General features: G+C 28.7%; 1 long non-coding RNA gene across 1 annotated transcript; it reads right to left on the reverse strand.

Annotated features, from left to right (window-relative positions):
- Window positions 1–1061: 1061 nt before the first annotated feature.
- Window positions 1062–3820, reverse strand: LOC131623787 (uncharacterized). Its single transcript, XR_009290306.1, has 3 exons — window positions 3760–3820; window positions 3567–3639; window positions 1062–1553 (listed from the first exon to the last, which is right to left on the reverse strand). It is a non-coding gene; the product is annotated as an uncharacterized LOC131623787 (long non-coding RNA).
- Window positions 3821–16134: the final 12314 nt, after the last annotated feature.

The following is a 16134-nucleotide window of genomic DNA, read 5'->3' on the forward strand; positions in this document are numbered from 1 at the left end:
TATGATTATTATTAACATTTATTTGTAATTTTTGAAAAAATTTAGACGAATTTGAAATTTTCATAAAATATGAGGACCGTCTTGCAAAATTTGAAAAATTATTAATCAAGAATTTAGTTCATATTATAAAGAGTGGATGAGCAATTTAAAATTCTTTACTTATTAGTGTCATTTGAAATTCATTATATTTAACATGAATAAAATACTGCATAAATTTATATCATTTTATTAATTCTCCATATTTTAATCCAAACAATAAATTTTGATCTAGTCATTTTAAATTCCTTAAAAAAAATTACTTTTCCAAACTAAAATGCGTCATCCAAACCCCTCTCTTAAGTTAATGTTAAAATTTAGTTGAAAATATAGTAGATTTTGATACATTCAAATAACGATACTTTAGTTGAGTAATCTTTTGGGGATATGACAAAACCACGTCCTTTACTTAGCTTCCGCATTGTTATGTTTATTCCTATATCTACAATACAAAGCAATATCAATATAAACGATCAATCACTTAAAACAAAAGTTGAAATCACAAAGAAAATTCAATTCACCAATTACCACATGGAATTCTTAGAGGTGAATAGGTTCAGAATACAACAGTTAAATACACATAAATAACACTATGGCTTCAATACAATACAATTTCATCGGTGAAATTCAACTCCTTGTAGTATATGAGGGAGAAAACTCAATTTCAATGAAAACTTGAGAGAGTACATCATTAAATGCAATATACAGGGAACATTGGGAACTTATAGGAGGATATTTGGATGGTCTAGAATTAGTTGCACCCATACTAAACCAAGAAGAACGCCATTATTACCTTTGAGGATCTTACAATATTTTTGGTTCACATACTCTTTCCTACTATTAAAAATACACTCTTAATTTAATTGTCAAATTATGTTGGAATAATATGATAAGGAATTACAGACACTCAAAACACTTGAGACTTGTCTTTCATGAGAAATTTTAGTGTAACTCGAACGCAATCATCAATCAATAAATGAAACATAATACTTTGACACAAAACTAATACACATAAATAACACCAACAAACTTACAATAATCACAAGGTTTCTTGCGCGTCACTATTTTGTTTCAATCACCAACAAGGGCAGTAATAGACAAATATCTTTTCACCAATAAGATCAACCTCGCTACATGTACTATTTATACATCCCTTCAGACATGCACCGAAATATGTTGAATGACTAAAGAGAACGACTCTATGATATGGAGTACATTGCAAAATTGGACTACTATTTTTTTTCTGTAGGCAAGATTTCATTGATGAAAGAGAACCCAAGTTCTCAACCGAACTTACAAAAGAGGGGCGGGAAAACAAAACACCCCGAAGAAAAATTATCCACCAATTGAGACTTGCGATAAAAATAGCATAGGGTCTTTGCTAAAATTATAAAAGTTACAATTGGTTTGACTAATTTTTCCTATGACTAACCATCTCCAAGCCAAGATCTTAAAACACCACACGATATCGTTGACATTCCACGCATTGTTGGACTACTATGTTGAAACCTCCGATCCTGCTATTAAAAAATTAATAATCATGTTCAAAGTCCCATGCTAATGTAGCTACCTTTTGTGGAGGAGTGAATCGACAACAGTCACAGTGACAAGCTCCTTATTTCCATATATGTGTCTATTCATATAACACCATTGTAATATTGTGATACCTCTAATGAATAATTAATAAAGTTCAACAATTGCTATAATTTTATATAAGCCACACATTCCAATGCTAGTATTATCCTATATTCCAAAAAAGAAAGAACTATGATATTAAGACGGTATAATTTCAACATAAACAAAACAAATAGGAAAATCCTTCAGTTCCTTTTTAACAATTCTTCAATCACCAGTTCAAAAAACTAATATTTGTTAATCACAAAAAGAAAGAACAAAACAGCATACCAAATTTTTTACCAACAAGTTGTTGTATCTCCAATTTGTGTAAAATTGAAATGTAGGAGGCACTTTAGAAGATGGTTTAAAGTTTCAAACACGAGTTCAAAAAAGAGAATTAGAATTGAGGAAACTACAAAATTCGGAAACTAATTTTTTTTTATGAATTATAAATTAATTTAATTTTTCAGTTGCATTGTCCATGTTGTCATCAGTCTGTGCTATGTTATCCCTTCCTTGGGCATTATCCTAATTTTGCTTGATTGTCGGGTCTATCAACAATCATTCTTTATTAAATGAATACTTATTACACCTCTGATCTTATTTTAATTTGTTGTGCTAATAAAAACCACAATTACATTAGTGTTTTAAGAGAGCATCTTTCTAGCTCTAAAGTGAATATTTATAAAAAAAGTTTAATATTTTAATTACTTTGGATTCATCAGGGAGCATCTTGGTAGATCCAAAGCAATTATCGTATTTAATTTTTTTTCTATAAATCTTTAATTTAGAGCTACTAAGTTTAATGTGGGTTTCATTAATATAACAAATGAAGACAAGATTAAATGTGTTATAAGTAACCATTGAAAAAAGGAAGGATGGTTGATGATCCAACAAACTAACCAAGTTGGGCTAAAGTCCAAGGCAGGGACAAAAAAGCTTAGGTAGATGCAAACATGATCCATGCCAATGAAAATAAAATTACTTTATAATATATAATAAAATATTATATAAACAAATGGTAATTTTCCATTATTTAACTTTTCAGTATTACTGTTATTTTTTTACAAAGTCAAACAATAATTTTATTATACTTGCTTTTGTTGATTAAGGCTTTTGTAAACTTATTTTTATACAACTGAAAATTTTCTATACAGGCCATTGATATTTTCTTAAATCTTGATAAATCGTTATGCGTTAAAAACAAATCAATAAATAAGATAACCACTAATTAATAAGTGTACTCTTTAAAATCAACATGATATCCATTTATTATCAATCAATGGTAAACCATAATCATCTACCTATTAAAGAGAGTAACATGTTAGTGTTTAAACTTCGTATTATTTATTTGAACATTTTGCTTAAACATTTTTCTTGCACAGTACATTATGATTACAAGTCTCATTCACAATATTGAAACAAGCCGAAGATATATGTCCGAAGTTGGGACATCTAATAGTGTTAGGCAACTAAATTAAATTATAACCTATATGAATGACAAATTCACAGTAAGTCTAATTCTAATTTAGTCTAGTTCAATTTTCTACACGTGAGAATGTCTTTTTTTTATGAGAATGAAATGAATAATCACTGATTATTAAATTAAATATAAATGGTTGAGATTAAATAATCACTCTCATATAATTATTCATTGAATCATTAATAAATATAATGGTCAATAATTATTTCTTTCATTCTCATATAAATTGTATAGGGTTATAAATATTTTCTATTAATTTTAACGCAATCTCCAAAATTCATTTCCACATTTCTAGCCTAATTTCTATCCTATTAGATTTCATCTATATAAACCATGAGAGAGTTTGGAAATAATCCAGTATACATTTGATAAATAAAAAGTTCAAAAGAACATTAAAATACACAAAAAGTGGAAGCACGTAATGTAGTACCTATGTTTGAGTCATCCTCCACAATTGAATCACCACCATCTTCTAATAACGAATGTGCAATATATGTTCCTATCTGCAACAAATCAAGAAAGACATGATTTGAGTACTAATTAATGAAATTGAAGCTTACCCTTAAAAATCAAAATGATATAAAATGTGTTAAAACAATAAAACACAGCCATGTTAATAACACCTTGTAGAATGATCAAGAACCTCAAGCGTGGTAAGGATCAGAGGCACTCCATCTTCGAAACCTCACATTCATTATAGTACCACTGATAAAATAAATATGTCCAATGGCACCATTACCTGTATGTTTATCAGTATCAATGACAAAACATTTTTAAGAGAAAAAGTTATTATATGTAAAACGGGAAGCTAATTAGGTCAAAAAATGAATCAAGAGCTTAGAAGCAATACAATATATAATCGATATAGAAAAAGTTCAAAAGAACATTAAAATACACAAAAATTGGAAACAAACAAATTAGTACCTATGTACGAGTCCTCCCCCACACTTGAATCACCATCATCTTCTAATAAGGAGAAAGGTTTAACATCATAAAATGTAAAGAATATGCAATATGTTAACCAAAAATAGGACCCTAGATAACAATTACCAAATAACACCACCACCCTGAACTAAATGTTGAGCAACATCCAACACAAGCCATGTATATATATAGAAAGAGATTATGAAGTATAGTTTCTTGCGTGTGAAAATAACTTTGACAAAGTTTTCTGTTCAACAAAATGACATATTTACTCTCAACCATAAGCTATGGCTAGTCTTACTTATTTATCTCCACGCAAAAAGGAAGAGATTTCTCCAATCCGTAGGAATTTTCTACTTAAAATTTTGAATTCTATAATATTATAAGTATAATTATATTTTAGTTTAAAAAATTAAAAAGTTTCAAAAACACATAAATTTAAACATTTCTTTGATTTATAATACTTTTAAATGATAATCATTGACCATTATATTAAATATAGATGGTGGAGATTAAATAAACATTCTCATATAATTATTCATTAAATTATTAATTAATAAATCTAATGGTCAATAATTATTCCTTTCATCCTCATATAAATTGTTTAGCATTATAAATCATGAAAGAGTTTGGAAATAATACAGTATACATTTGATAAACAAAATGTTCAAAAGAACATTAAAATACATAAAAATTAAAAGCAAGCAATGTAGTACCTACGTTTGAGTCATACTCCACAATTGAATCACCACCATGTTTTAATAACGAATGTACACTATATGTTCCTATCTACAACAAATCAAGAAAGACATGATTTGAGTACTAATTAATGAAATTGAAGCTTACCCTTAAAAATCAAAATGATATAAAATGTGTTAAAACAATAAAACACAACCATGTTAATAACACCTTGTAGAATGAGCTAGAACCTCAAGCGTGGTAAGGAAGGGAGGCACTCCATCTTCGAATCTCACACTCATTATAGCACCAATGATCAAACAAATATGGCACCATTACTTGTATGTTCATCAGTATCAAAGACAAAACATTTTTGAGAGAAAGAGTTGTTAGTTGAGTGATTGGATGGAGAAAGAAAGTTATTATATGTAAAATGGGAAGCTATTTGTGGGTGTGATTAATTTTTTTTGACAAATATAGGTTTGATTAGTTTGCTACACGCGAATATGGCGTTTTGAACCTATTGACTTTGACACAGTTTTATGTGCAACCACATTTACATTCTCCTCACTCTGCCTAATTTTCACTTATTTATCTCCATGCAAAAGGGAGAAATTTTCTACAATCCCTAAATTTTTTTACTTAAAACTCTTTTTTATTTTTATTTTTATTTTCATTAGGCTATTATTTTATTTAAATTGAATTCTAGAATATTATAAGTATAATTATATTTTTGTTTTAAAAAAGTTTTAAATAGGTCTCATAAAAAATTTATTTAAACATTCTTTTCTAAAATACTTTTAAATGGTAAAATTTCAAAAATATTTAAGTAAATACTACTTTATTAAATTCTCATAAAAAATTGTTTAAACTCTTCTCGTAAAAATATATAATTTCTATCTTTGTAAAATTTCAATATTACTCTTTTAAGAATTACTTTTAAAATATAAAATGAAAATTAAGGTTTTTTAAAATTAATAACAAACTGGTTTGGGTTTACGGCTTTACCGGTAAGATTATTTATGATAATATCTTTAATGTTGAGCTGATGACACTATATTATAATTTGAGTATGTCTTCAAAACTTGACATAAAAGATCTGAAGTGTTAATCTTGCATCAACTCTCCTTTCAAGTTTATCTCAAAGTCTGTAATGTTTAGCATAAGTATATCGTGGTATATTAACATGTAATTTCTTCTCCCCTATCAACACATTATCCAAACGCCTCGCAAGCAGCCGCCCATCAACCACCTTCACAAATCTGGAGAAGCCAAATCGTTTACCAAATTTGTTTCTTCTAAGCGAAATTGCCACCTCAATCACATTCCCTATAGACCCGAATAAAACGAACAAATCCTTTGCACTTGTAACTTCTGGAAATTCTAAAACATAATAGAAAGTCACCTGCTTGGGTTGAAGAGGCAAATTGTGTTTCCAGCCACCCAACCGAAAATAATCCCACCTCTACTTCTTCACCCCTGGTTGCCAAAATTGGGTGACTTTCCTCCAACCATTCTCCTGCAAAACATACCTCCGATCTCTCATACTATGATAAAATAAGAAGAAACCCTCACCCCTTGAAGAAGGAGATTTGAGCGAAAATCCAAGAAAACCCTACAAATACAAACAGAGAATATCGAACAAGGCCCAGCGTAAACCCCCGAGCTACAAGAAGACCGCACTGAGAACAACAACCGCCGAAACCTAAAAGCCCTAAATCGATATCAGACAGTACCTTCTAAACAAGGTCCATGGGCCCTAAAGCCAGGAGTTTAAACTGAAATTGACAAAGTGCACGATATCTTTCTAGGAGCTCTTCAAGTTCCACCGAGAAAACACAGAAGCTCGCGCGGCAGACCACCGGAAGTCTACCGGGAGACGCCCTTCTGAAATCGCATTGTACGGAGTACTATACTATTTGGTAAAAAAAATTTCATATCCCCAATATTAGTTAATTCTAAAAATCATAAATTATCACCCATCAAAGAATTAAAAAATCTAAATTATTTTGATGCTTAGTGTCATGTTTTTTGTGAATCAATTGTAAATTGGTGCAAACCTCTATTTTTTCATGAAATACAATATATGCATTGTTTATAAATGTTGACTTGAATTATAGACATGTGATAACCTTTTCATAAATTAGTTGGGCAGTTTTTGTTTGGTTTTGTTACAAATTTAGGTTTTTCCACAACCTAACAGGTTGAAACAATAGCTACCATATATTACGGAGAGATTCCTCAAATGTTTGGTAGATATTCTCTTTGCCATAAGTTTGAATCCCTTTTGAGGTGCTTCAGCTCCCCAATCTTCAAATTTTCTCACATTTCCTACTTCTAAAATCTCTAATACCTTTTTCTTGTGCTTCCTATTTAATCGGAACGGTGATGGTTAGCTAGTAATATGGTTTTTCCATCCCCGATTTCTCCATCCCCACTTTTCTCATCATTAACAATTTAGGGAAGCTGCTTGCATTTTTGTGTGATCATTGACACAAGAATGTTTCTCAGTTTATCCCTTTCACTAGAACCCTATCTATCATCTACATCTTTTTTTTGGATCTACGTGTTGCAAGTATAATCAACAATTTATCCAAGATGGAAAAACTTATGGATTGCAAGACACAAGTCAATTAGTAACTATTAAGTTTTGATGATGATATGGTATTTGTAACGCCCCATTTTTATCGTATTTATTTTTATAATTAAAAATCTATGATAATTAAAAATATGTGATAGTTAAAAATATGGTCTTTATATTTAAAAAATTAAAAATAATAACTAAAATATAAATTAGTTTCGGCCTGTCATAAAACTAAAATAATTTAAATGAGCGCCAAACGAAAAAATAAGTGGGAAACTAAAAAAGTAAATAATATAAATAATAATTAATTGAATGTAGCGTCGGTTGGGCTGACACTAAAACAAAAATATAAATCAAAATACGTTTAATTCCAAACGAAAAAAAAAAACAGGGAAAATAAGTAAATTAATAAATAATTCAGAAAACTAAACGTTTAAAATTTAGCGTCGGCCCAGCCGACACTTTGATTCAAAAAAATAATAAAATTTATATCAAAATTCAGTCAATTTAAACTTAGCGGCGGTGTCATCGTGTCTAGTTGCTCAAGAAAAATAATAATAAAACGAGCACCGTATAGCGTCGGAGTCGAATAGTAGAGCATTGTATGTTACAACGTTTATTTTAATAAAGTTATAATTAAGTTCAACGAAGTGGAAATATGTGGAATCAAAGATGCACTATGCAAAAATGGTTCAGTGAAGTCTTCTATTATGTTGCTTATCACATTGATAAAGAAAGGAATAAAGAAAATGTGATCACTTTCAAATTGGTGGCTTGTGATGGGGTTTAATGGAGATTTTAAATTTAAGTAAAAAGAGGAAAAATCAAGAGATTTTGGAATTATCGCATAATGATGAATCTATTTTTAAACGATGATAATGAATATATATTACTAGTACTTTTTTCAAAAAATAGATAACATAAAATCTATTTAATAAAATTTACACATGTAACAAAAATTATTTAATAAAATTGTTTTTCCTTAATATTGTGTTATCATTAAGATCAAATTAAAAATCATTGTTCATTAACCCTATTTCAGTTCAATAATGAATATTGTGGAAGATTGTACGCCGATCTATGAAAAACATTTTCTTCATACTTGAAGGAATAAAGTAGACTCTCGCATTTTCTTCATACTTGAAGGAATAAAATAGATCGTTGTGTTTTCTTAATACATCTTATTTGGTTATGCATTCAAAATTTCACATCACATTTTCGTTGAATTACCTCTTATTATGAAAACTTGGAAGTGGATAATCTCTTTTACATAAGTTCTCCCGAATCTTATATCATAGCCTTATTTTTCCTTTATAAGAAAGCGTGGAGTTCTCGTATTAAGAATATGGTCTTAAAACATATTACTAGGATTATTTGAGTTTTGTAAATGTAGAAACAAAGTGAAGTTTAGAAATTATGGGTCAAATATTCATCATTCTATAAATTCCATAAAATGTGTTATTTCATTATCTGTTGATCACTTCAAGTCGCTTGATCTCCTAGAACAACAACTTTTTGTTGTTTTTCATAGACTAAATGAGAATTTTTATGTGGTTTTGTTGTTAATTTAAACCTTTCAACAATATTATCTGTTGAAACTTTATCTTCCAATTCCTTCAATAGAGACAACTTAACATTAACGTTTTAAGCCCAAACTATCTAGTATCCCATCCTTGCGTTATGCTTCTTTTTTTTTTAGATTATGCGGGTGTGGGCATTAGTATAAGTTTTTACAATTTTAAACTTCAATAACTTTAATTTAAAGTCATGTTACATATAATATCGAACTCTCCCTCTTTTTTCTATTAATTATTATTTTACATATATATTTGTTAGATTTTGGATGTCTAGCTCTTTTTTCTTCCTCTTATTATTTTAAATTATTTTTGACTAATAAATAATTTTTCTTTTTAAAATTTAAAAAATTCTTGCAATAATTATTAGATCTCAAAAATATATATTAAATAAAACTAAGATTATTTCTTTTTAAATTAGGATTGAATTTAAAATGAAAAAATAGAAAAAAATGATTCACTGTTATTCAAAATAAGTAAATATATATTAAATAAAACTAAAGTTTTCTTTCATAGAATTCAAAATTCTATGTATTTTAAATGATTCAATAGAAATTCATTTATTTTTAAATTTTTTTTGTTTGGATTGTGTCGTAAAATGATTCATTATTAAATTTCTATGGTCATATTCATAATTTTTTTAAACTTTTGGGCCAAATTTAAAAATATATAAAATAGGGACAAATTTACATTTTTTTGAAAATTTGAGGTGACTGATTTGTAAAATATGATTATTATTAAGGATTTATTTGTAATTTTTGAAAAAATTTAGACGAATTTGAAATTTTCATAAAATATGAGGACCGTCTTGCAAAATATTAAAAATTATTAATCAAGAATTTAGTTCATATTATAAAGATTGGATGAGCAATTTAAAATTCTTTACTTATTAGTGTCATTTGAAATTCATTATATTTAACATGAATAAAATACTGCATAAATTTAAATCATTTTATTAATTCTCCATATTTTAATCCAAACAATAAATTTTCATCTAGTCATTTTAAATTCCTTTAAAAACATTACTTTTCCATACTAAAATGCTTCATCGAAACCCCTCTATTAAGTTAATGTTAAAATTTAGTTGAAAATATAGTAGATTTTGATACATTCAAATAACGATACTTTGGTTGAATAATCTTTTGGGGATATCACAAAACCACGTCCTTTACTTAGCTTTATATCCACATTGTTATGTTTATTCCTATATCTACAATACAAAGCGATATCAATATAAACAATTAATCACTTAAAACAAAAGTTGAAATCACAAAGAAAATTCAATTCACCAATTACCACATGGAATTCTTAGAGGTGAATTGGTTCAGAATACAACAGTTAAATATTTACTTCAATTTTAGACAATTTTCACTATGGCTTCAATACAATACAATTTCATCGGTGAAATTCAACTCCTTGTAGTATATGAGGGAGAAAACTCAATTTCATTGAAAACTTGAGAGAATACTTCATGCAATGCAACATACAGGGAACATTGGGAACTTATAGGAGGATATTTGGATGGTCTAGAATTAGTTGCACCCATACTAAACCAAGAATAACGCCATTATTACCTTTGAGGATCTTACAATATGTTTGGTTCACATACTCTTTCCTACTATCAAAAATACACTCTTAATTTAATTGTCAAATTAAGTTGGAATAATATGATAAGGAATTAAAGACACTCAAAACACTTGAGACTTGTCTTTCATGAGAAATTGTAGTGTAATTGGAACGCAATCATCAATCAATAAATGAAACATAATACTTTGACACAAAACTAATACACATAAATAACACCAATAAACTTACAATAATCACAAGGTTTCTTGCGCGTCACAATTTTGTTTCAATCACCGACAAGGGCAGTAATAGACAAATATCTTTTCACCAATAAGATCAACCTCGCTACATGTACTATTTATATATCCCTTCAGACATGCACCGAAATATGTTGAATAACTATATAGAACGACTCTAAGATATGGAGTACATTGCAAAATTGGACTACTATTTTTTTCTGTAGGCAAGATTTCATTGATAAAAGAGATCTTAAATAGAATGACTCTATAAATTAATTTAATTTTTCAGCTGCATTGTCCATGTTGTCATCAGTCTGTGCTATGTTATCCCTTCCTTGGGCATTATCCTAATTTTGCTTGATTGTCGGGTCTATCAACAATCATTCTTTATTAAATGAATACTTATTACACCTCTGATCTTATTTTAATTTGTTGTGCTAAAAAAAACCACAATTATATTAGTGTTTTAAGAGAGCATCTTTTTAGCTCTAAAGTGAATAACTAAAAAAAAAGTTTAATATTTTAATTACTTTGGATTCATCAGAGAGCATCTTGGTAGATCCAAAGCAATTATCATATTTAATTTTTTTTTCTATAAATCTTTAATTTAGAGCTACTAAGTTTTATGTGGGTTTCATTAATATAACAAATGAATACAAGATTAAATATGTTATAAGTAACCATTGAAAAAAGGAAGGATGGTTGATGATTCAACAAACTAACCAAGTTGGGCTAAAGTCCAAGGCAGGGACAAAAAAGCTTAGGTAGATGCAAACATGATTCATGCCAATAAAAATAAAATTACTTTATAATATATAATAAAAGATTATATAAACAAATGGTAATTTTCCAGTATTTAATTTTTACGAAAAGAAAAACATGATCTCGATAAAGTGACACCATAAAAGAAAACAATTTTTGACTTTTGATGGAAAATGGCCAGTATTACTGTTAATTTTTTACAAATTCAAACAATAATTTTATTATACTTGCTTTTGTTGATTAAGGCTTTGTAAACTTATTTATATATAATTTAAAATTTTCTATACAGGCCATTGAGCTCAACTTTCATACTCCCATAAGCTTAGGTCAGAAATAAACTAATATCTGGAGTAGAAAACTTTGTTGATCGTGTCCTGATCAACTAGAACAAAATAGATGTCTCCTCTTCCAGATTAGGAGTAAGTTCCAAACATATGAACTCACACTACATTTGGTTAGAACTCAAAATATCTATTCTCCAACTACTAGCTTCATACCAACAGTAATAATGTTCTAACATCCCATAGAACATCAGTTCCATCTCCTTGGAACACATTATCCTTGATATTCTTTAAGGTCTTCAAACAACTTGCATATGTATATGAGACTCGTTGATCAATTGATACTCATTAACTCTATTGATAAATGTATTTATGAGTGGACTTGAGAAGGGCTAAAGTATCTTTGACACTTTTAATATAGTTGAAACATCTGCCAAATAAAAATATAACCCTAGAATTGTTCTAGCACTTTGAGGGTTATATCAAAGGCTATGCAGCGGAATATAGCCATATATCAACAGACTTTACAAAGTGCTTACTCCATGATTCAATCGTAAGCATGACATCCAAGGATTGAAAGTAAATCAACCCTACAAAGTGCTTGCTTCTTCACCAAGAAATATACTGGACCTAACCAATATCCTCACCAAATAGAACCACGTAAGCACAAGAATAATACCTTATCAATATCCTCACTCCCGCATGAAGGTTTTGACAATCTACTTCTCTGTGCTAAATAAAAGCTGAACAGTTTAATTCAAATTCTTCACTCCCGCATGAAGTCTATGAATTTAACTCTCTTTATTCCAGATTCATTTTCTTCTTTCATCAAGAAGGTACAATGACTTTAGTTAGGTTGGATAATTCTTCCACAAATAGGTCCATCCAAAACTTCAAGGGACCATACAATATGAACACTCCTTGTTCAAACAATCTTCTACCTTGAACACAACCAGAAAGTATCCCTTATGGATCTCATCCAGAAACAGACAGGATACTTGCTCTGATACCAATTGAAATTCTGGTATGACAGTACCAAGATGTCATAGATGATGTTGAGACATCAGGTCTGTTACAAAACTGCAATAGTAGGATATTATGATTTTCAATTTTGGTTTAATACTAGCATGATAGAAGATCATAAGGATACTGGAACCATTTAAACATAATGATAACACAATGATCATAAACAAGTTTTGATCTGGGTTAGTTTGCTGAAGGCACAAGCTTTGAAAGAATTCCCTGATGTCATATCCAATTTTATGACATCTTATACTAGATCAATAAACTAGTGCAGAAAATAAATAACACAATGAATTGTCTACCCAGTTCGGATCCACAATCCTACTCTGGGGGCTACCTGGCCAAGGATAAGTCCACTAAATATAATACATTCATAGACCCCAGCAAACAACCAGTTTGTGATCTAATCACTTAAAAATACCCGTGATATACTTTTACCTAAGACTCACCTAGGTATGAGGCCCCCTAAAATCCCTTTAATCACAACCAGTGATAACACATAGACGACAATAAGAAGAGAGTGAAGACACACTTCAAACACATCTTAATCTTGCTTATCAGCTTCAATCAAGAGACACATATCACTCAACCCTTACCTACATGTTTAGAGTGAGAGAAATACTTCTCTTACCTACAGGTTTAGAGAAGAACATGGGAGCCATCCCACAGCTTGGGTGATCTACCTTGACAAACCCTAATGTTTACATTGTTTCAATACTCGGCTTGCTTACTAAACTAGGTTACAAAGCTTCCTATTTATAACCTATTCCAACTGGACTTGGGCCTTCTATCACAACCTTATTTTCTGTTACAAATCATCAGAAAAAATTTGTTAAAAATCTTCAATCATAAGTTTCCTAAATTATTTTCATAATTAGAAATTGCATAATCCAATACTCTGACTTGATTCTCTTGACCATTAAACATGCACCACATAGGATTGCATTATAATCCATAGAATATTCTACATCTGTTGAGTACAAAATGAATCTTCATATTCCGACTCAGCAGGCGTAATGAGTTTTCTGCATATGACATCTCATGATGTCACAGGACATGTCTTAACATTCCATAGAACATCTTGCTCTTTTACTTGTTTTGTACGTGTTTATATTTGCAAGCTCTATACTTTCTATTGCATATTGCTGCTATTATATTTTAGCCAAACATAAATGCCAAACACATACTTGAAGGAATAAAGTAAACTGTCACATTTTCTTCATACTAAAAGGAATAAAGTAGATCGCGCATTTTCTTAATACATCTTATTTGGTTATGCATTCAAAATTTCATATCACATTTTCGTTGAATTACCTCTTAATATGATAATTTGGAATTGGATAATCTCTTTTACATAAGTTCTCCTAAATCTTTCTTATATCATAGCCTTATTTTTCCTTTATAAGAAAGGGTGGAGTTCTCGTATTAAGAATATGTTCTTAAAACATATTACTAGGATTATTTGAGTTACTTGTAAATGTAGAAACAAAGCGAGGTTTAGAAATTATGGGTCAAATATTCATCATTCTATAAATTCCATAAAATGTGTTATTTCATTATCTGTTGATCACTTCAAGTTGCTTGAACTCCTAGAACAACAACTTTTTGTTGTTTTTCATAGACTAAATGAGAATTTTTGTGTGGTTTTGTTGTTAATTTAAACCTTTCAACAATATTATCTGTTGAAACTTTATCTTCGAATTACTCCAATAGAGACAACTTAATATTAACGTTTTAAGCCCAAACTGTCTAGTATCCCATCCTTACATCATGCTCTTTTTGTTTTTAGATTATGCGGGTGTGGGCATTAATTTTTACAATTTTAAATTTCAATAACTTTAACTTAAAGTCATGTTACATATAATATCTAACTCTCCCTCTTTTTTCCAATAATTATTATTTTGGATATATGTTTGTTATATTTTGGATATCTAGCTCTTTTTTCTGCCTGATATTATTTTAAATTATTTTTGACTAATAAATAATTTTTCTTTTTAAAATTTAAAAAATTCTAGCAATAATTATTAGATCTCAAAAATAAATATTAAATAAAACTAAGCTTATTTCTTTTTAAATTAGGATTGAATTTAAAATGAAAAAATAACAAAAAAATGATTCACTGTTATTCAAAATAAGTAAATATATATTAAATTAAACTAAAGTTTTCTTTCATAGAATTCAAAATTCTATGTATTTTAAATCATTCAATAAAAATTCATTTATTTTTAAATTTTTTTGTTTGGATTGTGTCGTAAAATGATTCATTGTTAAATTTCTAAAGTCATATTCCTAATTTTTTAAACTTTTGGGCCAAATTTAAAATATATAAAATAGGGACAAATTTACATTTGTTTGAAAATTTGAAGTGATTAATTTGTTAAATATGATTATTATTAAGGATTTATTTGTAATTTTTGAAAAAATTTAGACGAATTTGAAATTTTCATAAAATATGAGGACCGTCTTGCAAAATTTGAAAAATTATTAATCAAGAATTTAGTTCATATTATAAAGAGTGGATGAGCAATTTAAAATTCTTTACTTATTAGTGTCATTTGAAATTCATTATATTTAACATGAATAAAATACTGCATAAATTTAAATCATTTTATTAATTCTCCATATTTTAATCCAAACAATAAATTTTCATCTAGTCATTTTAAATTCCTTAAAAAAAAAATAACTTTTCCAAACTAAAATGCGTCATCCAAACCCCTCTCTTAAGTTAATGTTAAAATTTAGTTGAAAATATAGTAGATTTTGATACATTCAAATAACGATATTTTATTTGAGTAATCTTTTAGGGATATGACAAAACCACGTCCTTTACTTAGCTTTATATCGGCATTGTTATGTTTATTTCTATATCTACAATACAAAGAAATATCAATATAAACGATCAATCACTTAAAACAAAAGTTGAAATCACAAAGCAAATTAAATTCACCAATTACCACATGAAATTCTTAGAGGTTAAAAGGTTCAGAATACAACAGTTAAATTTTTACTTCAATTTTGGACAATATTCACTATGGCTTCAATACAATACAATTTCATCGGTGAAATTCAACTCCTGGTAGTATATGAGGGAGAAAACTCAATTTCATTGAAAACTTGAGAGAGTACTTCATGCAATGCAATATACAGGGAACATTGGGAACTTATAGGAGTATATTTGGATGGTCTAGAATTAGTTGCACCCATACTAAACCAAGAAGAACGCCATTATTACCTTTGAGGCTCTTACAATATTTTTGGTTCACATACTCTTTCCTACTATCAAAAATACACTCTTAATTTAATTGTCAAATTATGTTGGAATAATATGATAAGGAATTACAGACACTCAAAACACTTGAGACTTGTC

This window comes from Vicia villosa, unplaced genomic scaffold, assembly GCF_029867415.1.
Source record: "Vicia villosa cultivar HV-30 ecotype Madison, WI unplaced genomic scaffold, Vvil1.0 ctg.000078F_1_1_1, whole genome shotgun sequence".
NCBI classification, from domain to species: Eukaryota; Viridiplantae; Streptophyta; class Magnoliopsida; order Fabales; family Fabaceae; genus Vicia; species Vicia villosa.